The sequence below is a fragment of the Heterocephalus glaber genome, unplaced genomic scaffold (genome assembly GCF_053883595.1).
Source record: "Heterocephalus glaber isolate CG9 unplaced genomic scaffold, H.glaber_assembly_v1.0 deba00001465, whole genome shotgun sequence".
Taxonomy (NCBI): domain Eukaryota; kingdom Metazoa; phylum Chordata; class Mammalia; order Rodentia; family Bathyergidae; genus Heterocephalus; species Heterocephalus glaber.
The window spans coordinates 7,473,211-7,488,324 of record NW_028258312.1 but is presented as its reverse complement, the minus strand read 5'-3'; the positions used below and the strand labels follow the sequence as shown (position 1 = coordinate 7,488,324).

General features: G+C 33.6%; 1 protein-coding gene across 5 annotated transcripts in view; it reads right to left on the bottom strand.

Moving 5' to 3' along the window:
* The window catches only part of Fbxl17 (F-box and leucine rich repeat protein 17), a 489,427-nt gene that overhangs the window by 43,234 nt on the left and 431,079 nt on the right, over positions 1-15,114 (bottom strand). For 2 of the 5 annotated variants that reach the window (XM_087180688.1, XM_087180687.1), the window contains one exon: positions 2,988-15,114. This exon is cut by the window's right edge and continues 26,836 nt beyond it. The exons of the other annotated variants lie outside the window; for them this stretch is intronic. The gene's annotated coding sequence lies outside the window, so the exon portion shown is untranslated. Of the gene's footprint in view, positions 1-2,987 lie in introns of those variants that run through there. 5 annotated transcript variants of the gene reach the window in all.

Sequence of the window (15,114 nt, the reverse complement as noted above, 5' to 3'; positions counted from 1 at the left end):
TTTGTACACTACTGGAGATTCAGGGCTCTAATTAAAGAATTGCTGGATATAATCTCCTGGATGGGATATTCATTTTATGTTAAACAGAAGTATCCTCCCAGATTTTTTCTTTGTTTAAGTAGTATGAATTTAAAGACAGTCAATAATACTGAGAAATAACAATGTAGAGAATTCTTGAATTTTAGGTTAATTTCAATAATATTTATTGTATGATTACTTAAAATAACAGAGGATAAAAAGGAGTAAAAAGAAAGTCCTTGTCCTTTCAATGTGGCAGAGACAATAAATAGAAGATATTCATATCACTATGTCTGTATAAAGTACTGTTCTCATTGCTCTCCATGTAGTATATACTGTAACCAGCCTTCATTTCTCTTTTTATTTGGAGTTTATATTTGCTGCATTTCTTATTTGTATAGTTCTTAACCTTGCTTATCTTTTTTTCATATTTACTTTGTTAAAAAACAAATCCCTTAGCCAGGTGTGGTAGCACACACCTGTGATCCCAGCACTCAGGAGGCTGAGACAGGAAGATTGCTGTAAGTTTGAGGCCAGCCTAGGCTACATAGTAAATTCAAGGCCAGTCTGAACTACATAGTGAGACCCTGCCTATTAAAAAAAAAAAAGGAGGGGAAACATCCCTTAAATCATTTTGGCAAGAATTTAGAAGACAAAGAATATAAATGCATGTGATCTACATGGCAAACGAGGTATGGTAGTACAAGTCTGTAGTCCCAGCCACTTGGAAGACTGATTCAGGAGTATCTCTAATTTGAAGCCAGCCTGGATAACTTAATCAGAACTCACATAAAAAGGGGGAGGGAGGATAGGAAAATCTATGGTCTGTAATACTTTTCTCTTTTGGACACTGATTAAAAATTGCTTGCTTTGGGGTTGAAATGCATAATTAAAGGCAAGGTGAGACTCTTTGTATATGTGCTACATATTCTGTCTTGTAAAAAATAAAAAGAGAACAGAAGAGTAAAATCAGGAAAATTTGGCATCAAAGATGAGCATTATATCCTAGAAAATGTACATAAATCTAACTATCAAATAAGCACACACTTTTTATTATTCCTAGTTCCTGCACTATTACTCTCTTTATAAAACTTAAATTTAGGTTAATCCATAGGAATGAATGGACATTTAAAAAATGTCAGCTTTATATCTGGATGTATTTTACTATTTTATCAACTAGAGAACTGTATTTATCATTGAATAAAATAAAATTAAAATCAAGTTGCTTGAAAATTCTTCATATATACTCGAGTACTCTCATATATTCTTAACTACTGTCAATTGTTTCTATTATTTGAATCTTTCTTTTATAACATATTTGAAAGACTTTTTCTTTCTTAACCAACACCCTACATTCATTAAACAGTTTGAGATATTTGAAAACAAAAAAGTGAATACCTGGTATTTTATGAAAGAGTATTTTTGGTAAACTTTTTGTTAAAATAAATGTCTTAAAAAGACTTATTCAGCTTGCATTTTAGTAAGAGAATTCAATTACATTTAATTGTAGCAAGTCTTGATGATATAGTCTTGTGCATCTATTTACTTTTTTCCATCTTCTACTCACAATATATGTAATAGTCATTGAATTCATCCAACTCTTTTCAAGTCCAGAGAGAGATCTTTCAAGAAAACAGACCATGATTGACGGGCCTCCCAAATCAGTAATATCATAAATATTTATATATACAGTAATGAACAAACTATTAGTTTAAGAAATCCAATTTTCTTGTTGATAATAGCTTTCAAAGTTAAAAGGCAGAATTTAAACATTTTACTTCTCTGAGATTTTATGCTTTCAATAAAAGCAAACTGTTTTAACAAAAGAATAACAGATGATGTAGCTCTAGTCACTAGTTGTGACATTTCATTTTTTAAGATATACACACAGCATATAGTAACTCTATGTGTATGACATATATTACTTGCAAGAACTGTTCAGACATGAAGAAATGAAATATTTTAAACTTAAATTATATCTCCAAAAGTTTCCATTTACATCTTTTGAATTTATTGAAGCTTGTCATAAAGTCTACTAAATTTTAGGTGATGATATCTTTTTGAAGTATACTTATAAAAGTAGCAAGTTACACCCACAGAGAAGTAACAAAGCACAATGTAGCTAATTTTAAGAACATATTCTATTATATGTCAAACAGAGTAAGCCTCCCAAGAGACAGCATTATATCTCGGGATTAAAGAATTATAAAAATACTATCTGCTCATAATGAAGGGTTTATCAACTCCAAATATTTTCAATTATTTCACTCAGAGTATATCACCACATCCATGAACATAAGCTACATTTCAGATGTAATGAAGCATGATATTTATATTTTAATTGCTTTTATGTAAGATTTACATAATATTTGCAATTGTTCTACAGCATATTATGAATTTTATTACTGGATAAAGCAATCTCATCTGGTACTGTGGGAAAGATGGAGTTCTACAGAAGTAAAATAAACAGGTAGAAGAAGCTTACTATTTTAAAGTTGGCTAATTCACATGAAACTGTTACTTTTGTAGGTTAAACATTATTAGCAGGAATTATCTGTGGCTCAGCTTACTCATCAAAAGTTTCTTGTTTTAACTACTTGGGTAGAAGTAACTGTTGAAAGTTTTATATTCTTTATCTTGTAAGTAGCATTTGTTGAGTCCAGTCAAACTTTTCCTTGATTATGATTTCCCTCTGCTGTATTAAGAAGCAGTGCTAAGAACAACAGAATAGAAGGGCTTTTTACTAAACCCAAATGCCTAAAGGGCCTACGTAGGTAAAGGAAATAAGTGACATTCTTTATTATTTTGACAGACATACTTTGTTTGCGTACTACATTCAGAAATGTCATCCTCCATTAAAAAAGAAGTGTATTTGCTCTTTCCTTACACACGATTCAGCCTTATAGATCTGCCTTCCAATTACTCATTTGTAAAAAAATGGAGAACCAGATGTAACAAATATTATGATCAATTTCTTTTTTTGCAGAGTATTTTTAGAAATATACAAAGAAAAATGGCAACTAACACTGGGTATCAGTTTTGGGGAGACCATATGGAAGTGGGGAGACTGTAAATACTGAAATGCCCCCTCTAAAAGTGGAGGAGGGTGTGTGGCCATTTGTATACCATACATACTGCAGTAAATCTACTACTGCCAAGAACTACTGCCTTTTAGGAATAAAGACTTGGTGTTGACAGATCTTCAATTCTTCAAGCGAAAACTGATATCAACTTTAAAAAATGTGAATCATTTGATAATTGTTACTTAACCATGTTAGCCACTGCAACAAAATAAAATAAATAAAACAAAAACATTGTGTAGATAAATATTGTGGGAACTAAACAAAACATGTTTGTGAGATGAACATGGTCTGTGGAGTTTGAAATTTTTGCTCATTATGGTTTCTATACTGTTGTGGTTTCTTGAATCTTTCTATTTATTTCTCCCTCTTCCTTTAGTTTCATAGATGTTTTTCAGTGGTACCTAAGTTTACAAGGCAGCTTGAGAAATCATATCATCTCACTTGTCACAATGGTATATCAAGGTGCAACGAATAGGTTCTGTAGGAGTAAAAGATGAGGTTTATTTGAAAATATTTTAACACTGATTCTAGTAAGATATCACAGTGTGGGTTTTTAAGAAATATTTACTATTGGTATACAGCTGATGCAACTATTAGTGTCAGAGAGATAAGAAGAGAAATTGCCATCCATAACCATCCTATCACGAAATCTCTTTTTTTAGGGTAGGAGTTGTGGTCAAAATTGTTACTCCTGTACAATTTCAAAACAGCTAAGTTAGGATTTGACTTTCTGTGCCTAAGCAATGTGTGGGTATCTAAGGGGCTGTGCTCTTTCTTCAGAAAGCAAGAAGTGACTTGATGGTGATAGACTCCTGGAAAATATACTTTTTAGTACTTTCTTCCCATCTGCCATTATTTATTTCTTAAAAGTTCTTACTATGGAAATTTAAGAACAAAAATACAAGTGATTTTATGCATGAACTTTGTGGTACCTATTTTATTTGCATAAAGTGTTTTTTAAAAAAATAACTTGAAGGCGTTTGATTTGTATTCTAGTTGAAGGTGGTTGGTAATTGATCTCCAGACAACTGCAATTTTATTGTAGTTTGTATAATAAAAATTATCATTCATTACACCACCTGAATAAAATCAGAACAGAAATTTTGTGTTTTGTGTTAGTAATTTATGACTGAAGAATTTTCCTTGTGTATTTCATTGCCCTCTACATGATCAAAATGAAAATATTAATCATTTTGATTTTGTAATTGTGACTTGATTTATAATCTAAGCTTAACCAAAAAAATTAGGAAACATACTTCTGGAAAATATTTCATAGACCTTTGAGTAAGACATTTGTCCTTTCATTTATTTTTGCTTTAGATTTTCAATTTAAATAATGTTATTTATTCTTGGTATGTATGACTTTTCTTTGATATTTACACCTTTAAAAGAAATTAGCATTGAAAAGAGTTGAGGTACATTTATAATGGCAGTAGTAGTAAAACACATAATAATTATGAAAAATGTATTAATGAGCACTTTCAAGGCACTTTAAACTGCTGCTTTTCTAGAATGAATTTTAGCAAGATTCACCCTAAGAAGTAATATTATCATAACGTTTGTGTTATATAAGAGAAAACTGAGGAGATAGAGGTTGAACAACCCGACCAAAGTCATGTGCCTAGCTAGAAGCACAGCCATGACTCATATTCAGATTTATCTAGTCCCAGAGCCTTTGTCTTAACACCAAAATACTGTGGTGGGGCATCTGAAGACAGGTAAAGACAAAGGGAAAAATGTGGAAGACAGTCCCTTAACTACAAAAAGGTTTACAACTTGCTCAGGGAAAAAACAGTAATATTACAATTCAACAAGAAAAATATAAACTATCATAACATGAGATGAAAAATAATAGAGATTTGCTTTCACATCACAATTTGAGCTTTACTACTATAATTTCAGATGCAACTCTCCTCTGCCCCTCTTTGTTCCCGCTAAGGCCAGGAAAGAAGCCTTGGCCACATGATCTGAATATGACAAAGGCAGCTTTCTCTAATACAGTTATAGTCATCTGTTCTAAGAATAACATTTTTGACTTTCATAATCAGTATAACTCAATATAAAACAAATAGACCTCTAAAACATTAATGAGCCCAGGACTAGACCTATTTCTAGAGTCCCACATTGCATTTCTGCCTCTAGGGCTTCCCCCAAGTGAAGAGGCACTCAAATACAAAATGTCCACAAATCAACTCACCACTTGGACTCCAATCCTAGTCCTCCTGTATTCTGCATTTTGTGAAGGCACCATGAATCCAAATTAGGAGTGTTATTCTCTATTCTATTACACAGCTTCACCTGTGACTGGAACCCTGTCTTACTTTCCTCATCACAGAGACACAACACCTGACACCTGCAACTTGAAGAAGGAGAGGTTTGGTTTATTCTGGTTCACATTTTCAGTCCATGGTTAGCTGACTCTGAGGGAGAAACAGCGTGATGGAAGGACTCAGCATAGAGGAAACCTGCTCACACCATGGCAGTCAGGAAGTAGAGAAGGGAGGAACTGGGGAGGGAGATACTGTACATCTTCCAGGCCCCACCTCCTAACAGCACACTTAGCTACTGAGCTCCTTAATGGATGAATCTACCTACGAGTACAGCACCCTATGATGCAAAACCCCTCCAAAATACCCAACTCAGATCACGTGAGAGTTTTGGGCATCATTCTCCATCTAAACCATAACAAACCCAAAGCTGAACACCAATAAACATACCAATAAACAACATAAGTCAACCTGTTGGAAGATAAGTAATATCTACTCACAAACAGATCAGAACTATATGCTTGGTTCTTGAATAGAATTATTTATGAATGCTAATAATCAAATATAATAGCAAAAAAGTATCTTTCCCCTAAACATATTTGCTAAAGGATTAAAGGTAAAAAACAGCAAAAATTTCAATGCTTATGTATTATCACTCTAAAAAAAATATAATACATGCTGAATTGCTATTAGACTTTTCACTCTAGGAATGGCATGCCAGAACAATGAAACTTGAGTCATTTGCAGGAAAATGGACACATCTTGAGACCATAATGTTAAGTAAATAAATCACACACGGGCTTAAATATCACATGGTTTCTCTTATATGAAAAGCCCAAAATATAAATAAAGAGCAAAATAAAAGGTAAGGGCAAGTACGGAGATAGATTTTTCCCAAAAGTGAAAGGGACCAAGAGACAAAGGGAAGAAGTGAGGGAGGAAAGGGGGATGAAAAAAGAATTAAGATGTCATGTACATGTAGAAACTCCCCATGAGGAATGTAATCATTATGTACTGCAAACATGTACTAGTAAAAAATAAAACAAAATAAACAACAGAAAAGAGCTCCCAATGGTGCTGATGTACCTCTGGGTCCACCAATTCCAGGAGTGTAGGAGAGGAGGAGAAGATTGAAGAAGAAAATCAGGGGGAAGAAGTAAAAGGAAATTTCTCAGTAAATGGGATCCCTAACTTCTTGCTTCCAATTCAAAGAGGGAAGCATTTGCTAGTTTTTTTTTGTTCTGTTTTGTTTTGTTTTGTTTTTGTGTGTGTGTGGGTTCAAGCTCCAAACTACATATATACCACGATTCTTCCTAAGACTTAAATAGAAAAGTGCACAGTAATTTTAAAATTATTGTTCTATAGCCCAAAAAATTTAGCGTAGATGAAAAACATTTCAATTCAATGTGCAGCAACTGTGTGGGTTAAAAAACCCCAGAAAATAGCTTTTAACAAAATAATCTTTTGTAACTGTAAAAAACTTGTCTGTTCTGTGTCTCTTAAAGATTTTGTTGACAAAACATCCAACATATTTTTAAAAAGTGCTTGTGCTAGATTCAAGATTCTGTATAATATCATTGTGATTAATATCTTTTTGCTTTTATTTTTCAATCTACTTTTGTTTCTTAAGAGTAAATTTAAAATTAAATGTGTGGAACACTTCAAACTAATATTTGTTTACTATTTGAAGTATAATATATACTTAGCTTATTTTTTGAAATGAGACTTTAAAACACAGCAAATACATATAATTGCAGACATTTCTTGTTAAATATAGCAAGTAATAGGTAAACCTGAGCATACAGTCACAATGTACATATATGTATATATCTCATCTCTTTGGATCTATGGATAAAGGTATAATTCACCTACATTAAAAGATCAATTTCAAGCCTTCCATCTGGAATTATTTTCATAATGAAATTTCATATCATACTTTTGGGGGTGGCGACTTGCTTTTCAATAAATTCTATATGTTTCATATTTTCTCTAGGCCTCACCTGCCTTAGGCAGCTGAGGCCTCCATGGTAATTTCTGTGTCTACCTCTGTGCATATGTGCCTCTGGGCAACATTTCTTGAGAATGAAGTATGGGACTGCAGTTAAACTCAGCAAGAATATAAGGGCACAATCACATTGGGAGCCAATCTAGTATTATGCCCAAAGGAGCTGAAAAGGAAGAGAGGCAGACTGTGCGCCTACAGCAAATCCTTTTTTTCTTGAGGAGTTTAGCAAATCTGGTTAAATTTCTGGGATCCAAATGTATATTTTGACCTTTTCTTGGAAACTAGATGACAGGCCAGTCTAGTAGTCAGAATAATTTCTATTAATATTTTTTGAAAGTATGTTTCTTAAACATCACAAGTATTCACAATATACTGTGTTGTATTTACCTATACTTGCTAAATGTAAATAAAATATATCCAGTGTTTATTACTTTAAGCATCATTTACTAAAGAATCATGGATAAAACTATATTAAATATAGGTAAATTAAAGCAACATAGCACATATTGTTACAAAAAGATACACAAATGAACCTAACAACAACAAAAGGAGAATTTTTGACAATTTACTATGTGGTAACATTGTGTTAAGTGCTCTTAAATACATTTATACGATTAATCTTCATCCCATTTTGTGCCATAGATACTATTCACATCATGCAAATGAAATTGAACAATTTCAGGAGCACAGTTACTGAGAGGCAAGAGGATGGAAATTCAGGTCTGTCTGACTATATCAGACTACAACATATTAACTATAGGGGAAAGAAGGCAAAAAAATTTGGCTAGGGAGAACATGTCTAGGAACATGGCTAACAAATGTGAATTGTTATGAACAGTAAACTAATCAAAGAGATTGAAAAGCAATGAAGGAGTGGAATAAAACTGCACTTGAACAATCTGAATAAGACAAAGAAACTACACATTCATAAGCATTATGCAATAATATTTAGGTAGCTTTTAATACTATTACTACATTAAATTTGATTTTTTTCAATTGGTCATATCTTTAATGTAATTTCCATTCTTTATGGAAAATAATGTGATACTGAAATGCAAGGGCAGATATTTCTAAGTCAGACTTAAAAAATACAGTAAAACTTTCTAATCACAATTAATATCTTAGTAAAATAGATAAAATCCCCATGACATGCACAGTAATTCATTGATGAATGGAACAAAATATTAATAGCCAATTTGTACCTTCTTACCCTGTTGTCCTCTACCTCTCCTTGACCATATCATCCATTTATACTTAACACATTTACCTTGTAAAGATCTCTGAAGTGTGACTACAGTGTGATGAATAAGGAATAGTCTCAAAAGATGACTAATTTGAAGGCAGTAACAGTGATCTGAATAGGGAAAAACTAGTATGTTGGTTAAAGATCAGTGACATAACTTTATAAACCTTCTTTGTGCACTGCAAATTACATTATGCATTAGCCACAATGCATACATACCAGTTCGGTACTAAACACCTAAGGGATCTCAGCATAGTGCTTGGCTCAAGACAGATGCAAACCAGTATCTTTTCCAAGCAACATCAAACAGACCAACAAAAATGTATTCAAGCAAACAAATAACCAACTTGATTCTACTTGGCAATATATTAAGAATTAATTTTCATGTATTTCAAAATGCAAATACTTTCTCCCATACACAGAGAATTCCACTTATCTGTGCAACAAATAAGTATAAATATCTACTAGGTTCCAGGTAAAATACTTAGGAACTGGAATATGAAAGAAAGGGTTGAGTGGGAAACATAAAAGTATATCATTTTAAAAATAAAAAGTCCAGGGGCCGGGGATTTAGCTAAGTGGTTCTGACGCCTGCCTCGCAAGCGCAAGGTCCCTAGTTCAATCCCCAGTACAAAAAAAAAGTCCATATATTCAAATTTAAAAGAAGTCTGAGTCCATATATTAAGACTGAGATATATTCTGAAAAACCCATAGTATAAAATTAGTTGTTTAGAAAAAGCTATGGATTCCAAAGTAGGGAGAAGCTTGTGTGTGCTGGAATCCTCAAAGACTCAGGAGGAATAGGATGTGAAACAGGCGGCAAAGGCCCTGGGTGTGTGAGTGGGGTGGACTTGTGAAGAGTTCAACAAGCTCATTAGGGGGCATATAAATCTCTAGAGAGAAACAGCCAGCATCAGGAGAGAAATGCAGATGAGGTCTCTAAAGAAGGTGTCAAGTGCCTGTTTGGGAAGCTGAACTGTGTTCCGTACCTCAACAACCTCACACTTATGGATCTGGACAGTAATCTTCTGACGTAGTTCTTTCTGCCACACCAAACACACCATAGCAAGTGGCCTCCATGACAGATTCTGCCCCCATCTTAACTAGGAATAACTAAACCTGTAATAATCTCACTTGTGGACTTAAATTAACACGAATTGATGTTTAGAGCAATCTCTATTAAATAGAGATTCTAGGGAAAAATGAACAAAATTAAACAGAATTCTATAACAGAATCAATGTAGATTGAACAAAAACAATGAGGGGAATAGTTCCATCAGAACACTTTGAAGACTCATTATTAACTCCTTTAAATGGACCCTGAGTACTTTAGAAAGAACAACTGAGCTAAGTTTCCATGGAAAGAACCACAATTTGTGCACAGTACTTTAAGACTGTCAAATTAGCTTCAAATAATGATACCTACTGTATCTAAACAATGTTTATTGCTCAATAGCTACACATAACTTGCATATTCTTTAGACTAACACAGCTCCAAACCATAATTAGCTGCCTTGCCTAATGAGCACAAGGAACTTTAGGAAAGTAGTTGAATGAAATTGTCTTCAAAATCCTTAAGCAACAATAAGAATGATGGAAATACAAACAATAGCTATTAGTTCAAGAGGCCTCTGAAAAGTTTTCCATGAACTAAAACATTTCTCCAGCATCCCTGCATCATAAAACTTAAGTAGCAAATTCTTACTTTTCTCCCTAATTAAGGACTTCCCACCTGAGGGATTTTTTTCAAGAACACCTAACACAAATAGCAGGATTTCCTTTATATCCTTAACCACTGAATTCTGTGGCTCTAAAAAACAAACTAAAAAGCTAGAATGCAGAGACAAGAGAAGGTAAGAGGAAGGGCTGAGTACAGAAAGGGGAAGATCTGTTAAAGTTAACCAATGGTTACACAGCTTTCCCCAAAGCATCTTGTTCAGAATTCGTCAGGCTTCATGCCTGTGGGTCTGGGACCAAGCCAGAGCTATCTTCTACTTTCAAAAATGTGTAAACATTTCTGGAATAAACATCAATCCTAAAGAAGGTAACAAGTATGTTCATATTTCTTTACTATTGTTGCTGTTAAATGGATTAAGATATATATGATATACATTGGTTTTGTCCTACAAATCTGGCTTCTTCAGAAAAGTAAAGTCACTAAATTATTCTTGGAGAGCTACATAGCACACTGAACTAAAGTGGCCTCACTATAACTCACTCAGATAAATGCAGCTCGGAATCTCCAGTATCATTTGTTTGCAGTGTAGAATGGAGGTTGTAGGAGGAAGGTTGTCCAGAACAAATGAAAGGCTGGTGATGGGGGATTAGGGGACAAACTATTCAAGGAATTCAAGGGAAGAAACTGCTAAAGGAAAAAAAAAAAACAAATTGGATCCAATTCTTTTGAAAACTAAGAAGCAAATGAAGTAAATTTAAAATCCTACATTTGTAAAAACTTAATCAGTGACAGATTACAAATATATACAGAATACTAGAACTTCTGCTTTACAAATACAGAAGCCTGACATAGACTTTTAAAGTAATCAGTAATCAGTCTAGTCTTCAGAAGTTCGAAATGCAAAAGAGCATGGTATAATAGAGACAGGCTCACTAAAGTATCCACTGAAAACCTATAGCAAATATCAGAATTCTTGGTACAACACCATAGTTTTCATTAAAACCAGGAACAAGCTAGAAATGTCTCTAATACTTGCAGTACCTGGTTTACTCATGGTCTTAGATAATTTCAATAAATCAAGAGGAAGAAAAATGAGATAAACATTGGAAGGAGACAAAATGACTAGGATTTTCAAAAGATATAACTGCTTACCTAAAAAATAAAGAGACCCAAAATGACAGATTGCTAAGATACTAAGAAAAGGTGACAGCTCTTTTGCAAAAGGGAAGGGGACCGAGAGATGGGGGGGGGGGTAGGCCAGGGGAAGGGCATGAAAAAAGAATTAAGATGTGTTATATACATGTACCAACTCCCCACAAGAAATGTAATCATTATGTATTACAAACATGTACTAATAAAAACTAAAAATTGAAAAAAAAGAATACTAGGAAAGTGTTATGGTTTATATCTAGATGTACCCCAAGAGCCTCATGTGATCAGAGGGTGGATTGTATGGCCCAAGGAAGTGCTATAGCTAAATGTGATGCTAGGAGGTAGGATAAACATCAATACCGATGAAGATGAACAAGTTGGAAGAGGCAGGTCATTGGGCCCTTCATCTGGCAGAGTGTAATTTCCTCCTTGGTTCTTCTCTTTACTCTTTACTTTCTGGTTGCCATGAATGTGAGCAGTTTTCCTCCACCCAGGCCCTTCTACCATGACTTTTTGCCTTGGAGCTGGCGAACTATGGTCTGAAATTGTGAGCTAAAACAAACCTCTCTTTCATTAATTTGTTTTGTTTGTTTTTTTGGTACTGGGGATTGTACTTGAGAGGCAGGTGGCGGAACCACTGAGCTAAATCCCCAGCCCTAATTTGTTTTTATTTTAAAGAGTAGAAAAATTTATTGGAGAACAGGAATGGAGAATAAGGATAGCTCCTGGGAGACAGGAGGGGTCCCAAATGGATTGCCCTTTCATTAATTTGTTGATGTTCAGTATTGCATCCCAGAGATGAGAAAGTGACAAGGAAAATTTTAGTAAGTTAATCAATTACAAGATACACAAAACCAACTGCATCCCAATACAGTAGCAAAAACAAGTTAGACTTAATAAGAGAAAAAATATCCTACTGACAGTAGTAACAAAAACATATGTTATATACGAATAGATTTAACAAAATATGAAACAGCTTGGTGGAGAAAATTATAAAAATTTATTAAAAGAACATAAAAGATCTGAAATGGAGAACTCTATTCAATTTATGGATAGGAAAATTCAATGGTATAAATATGGCCTTTCTTTAAAAAAAACTGCACATTCAGTGTAATCCCCCAAAAGTAACAACTAACTTAATAAGGAAAAATATTATGAAAGAATAAGATAATTCTGGAAAAGGGGGACCTAGATAACCTGTAAAAATATAAAGTTATAATGATTAAAATAATACAGTATTGGTGACAAAATAGACAACTGGACAGAAAAGATCCCAGAAACAGCCCCATCAGTATATGCAAATTTTATCAATGAGAGAAGTACTATATCAAATAAAAGGAGAAAATATATTGATAAATAATGTAGAGACAATTCATGATCCTTATACTCAAATATACAGATCCACATATAAATATTACACATAAATTCCAGGTGGATTAAAGACTCTTAAAAGAAAATAAAATAATTATGACAGTACATAAGAGTATCATTTTGACTATAGGTTGCAGAAGGCTTACTTAATAATAGAAACCACTCATATGTGTTCACTCTGTGGTAGGTGCTTTACAGGTGTTTCAGTCCAACTCCTTGCATCAATCTATCAGGCAGACACTGTCATTATTCTCATTTAATAGCTGAGGAAATGAGGGTATCAAGAGATTATCTAAGTTGTCCAAGATCTCAGAGTGAATAAATAGCAGAGGTGGGATTCAAACCTAAACTCTCAACGTTGGAAACACATCAAGGAACAAATTGATAAATGTGGTCCCCCCAAAATTATTCTTTTTAAAAACAAAGACATTTTAAGCCAAAGTGAAGTGGTAGAATGAGAGGAAATATTTATAGCACATAAAAAATATTAGTGTCAAGAATACCTTATTTGGCAAAAGTCTACAAAAGTAGAAAAATGGACAAGAGCCATAACTTAAGAAATAAAACTAGCTAATAAATGCATTAAAAATTCAACCTTACTAGTAATCACAGAAATGTAAATTAAAATGTCATTGAGAGGACATTTCTCATTGAGCAGAATAGCAAATAAAAAGGTTTGCTAATACAAGATATTGCCAAAAATTAGGCAAATGGACACTTTTTCACACTACTGAGAGAAGCACAGATCCATGTGGTCACTCAAAAGGGCAAGCTGGAATTACCAACTAAACAGAAAACGAGCACAGTTCAGGATGCAGACTTTTACAATATTAATATGGCTTTTGATACAGAGTTCTTGCAGTGTCCTAAGTAAGCCTTTAGCTCAGTGCTTTCTATATATTAACTCATCTAACTCTCATCACAACTCTATAATGAGGAGAAAGAAATTCAGATAGTTTGGATATCTTGTCTAAGATCTGCTAGTTAGACAGTTGAAAACTGGGATTTAACCAGCAAAATATATTGCCTCAGTGCACAGGAGGTTCACTGAAGAATTTGTTCCTAATAGTGAAAAATGAAAAAAGGGGTAATTTTATTAATAGGACTATATATAAATGAGACACGGTACATTCATTTTATGAGACTCACAAAGTAGTTAAAAGAATAAACTGGATTTATACGTATCCAAACAGATGTATCTCAAAGGAATATTGTTGAGTGAAGAAAATGTATTGCTAAAAAGATATTTACACTGTGATCCATTTATATAAGATAAATCTAAATTATACATTCTTGATGTGTACATCCATAAGATAATATAAATACTATATATATATATATAGTAATCTAGAATAATAACTGTACCTGTTAAAATTTCCCACTAGGGCAGAGGAGAGGAGAAGGAATTGGGAGTGAGACTGGCAGCTAAAAGGAATTTCAGTTTTATCTATAACATTATATATACACAGTAACACTCAGTTCATGAATACTTCTGTTCTCAAATGATTCGGTTCTCAAACAAAAGTGTTCAACAACAGTTTGCTTCCATTTGCAAACTCTACTTCGGGTGACAAGCAATACCATGGCCATCTTTCCCACACAAACACAAATGTGGCCAATCTCCCCCAAACTGTAAAACAAATTAAGTTCCTAAACCAGTGTACCACTGCATATATATTTTAAGGAATAAGTTATTTATGCATTATCAATGCAATTAAAATAGAGTGGTTTATATATTTTCACAGATAAGTTATTCATGCACTATCAGTGCAATTAAAATACCATACAATAATAAAGAAAATACACACAATTTGGTGCCCAAAAGAGTTGGTTTCAAATTCTACCTCTGTCATTTATTTCTGTATTTGGTAAAAGAATCAAATGTTGTAAAAAAGTAGTATATGGAATACCTAAGTTCTGAAGCCCAGGTGGATACTGTCAACTCTTTGAGAGGGAGGAGCTTGATTTGATTACTATGGGATATAGCTAATGTAAGATTATAACTGCTTTAAAAGTAGACATATTTTGGGGCTGTGGATTTAGCTCAGTGGTTCCAGCGCCTGCCTTGTAAGCACCAAGGTCCCTAGTTCGATCCCCAGCACCAAAAAAAAAAAAAAGAGTAGACGTATTTTATTTATTTGCTATCTTAACAGTGATTAGCTTTTCCACCCAATAGGCTTACAATACTTACTGTTACAGACTTTAGGAGGATATGTGTGTGTGTGTGTGTGTGTGTGTGTGTGTGTGTGTGTGTATGTGTGCATGGGGTGAACAGGAGTTAAAGAAGCCTGGGTAGA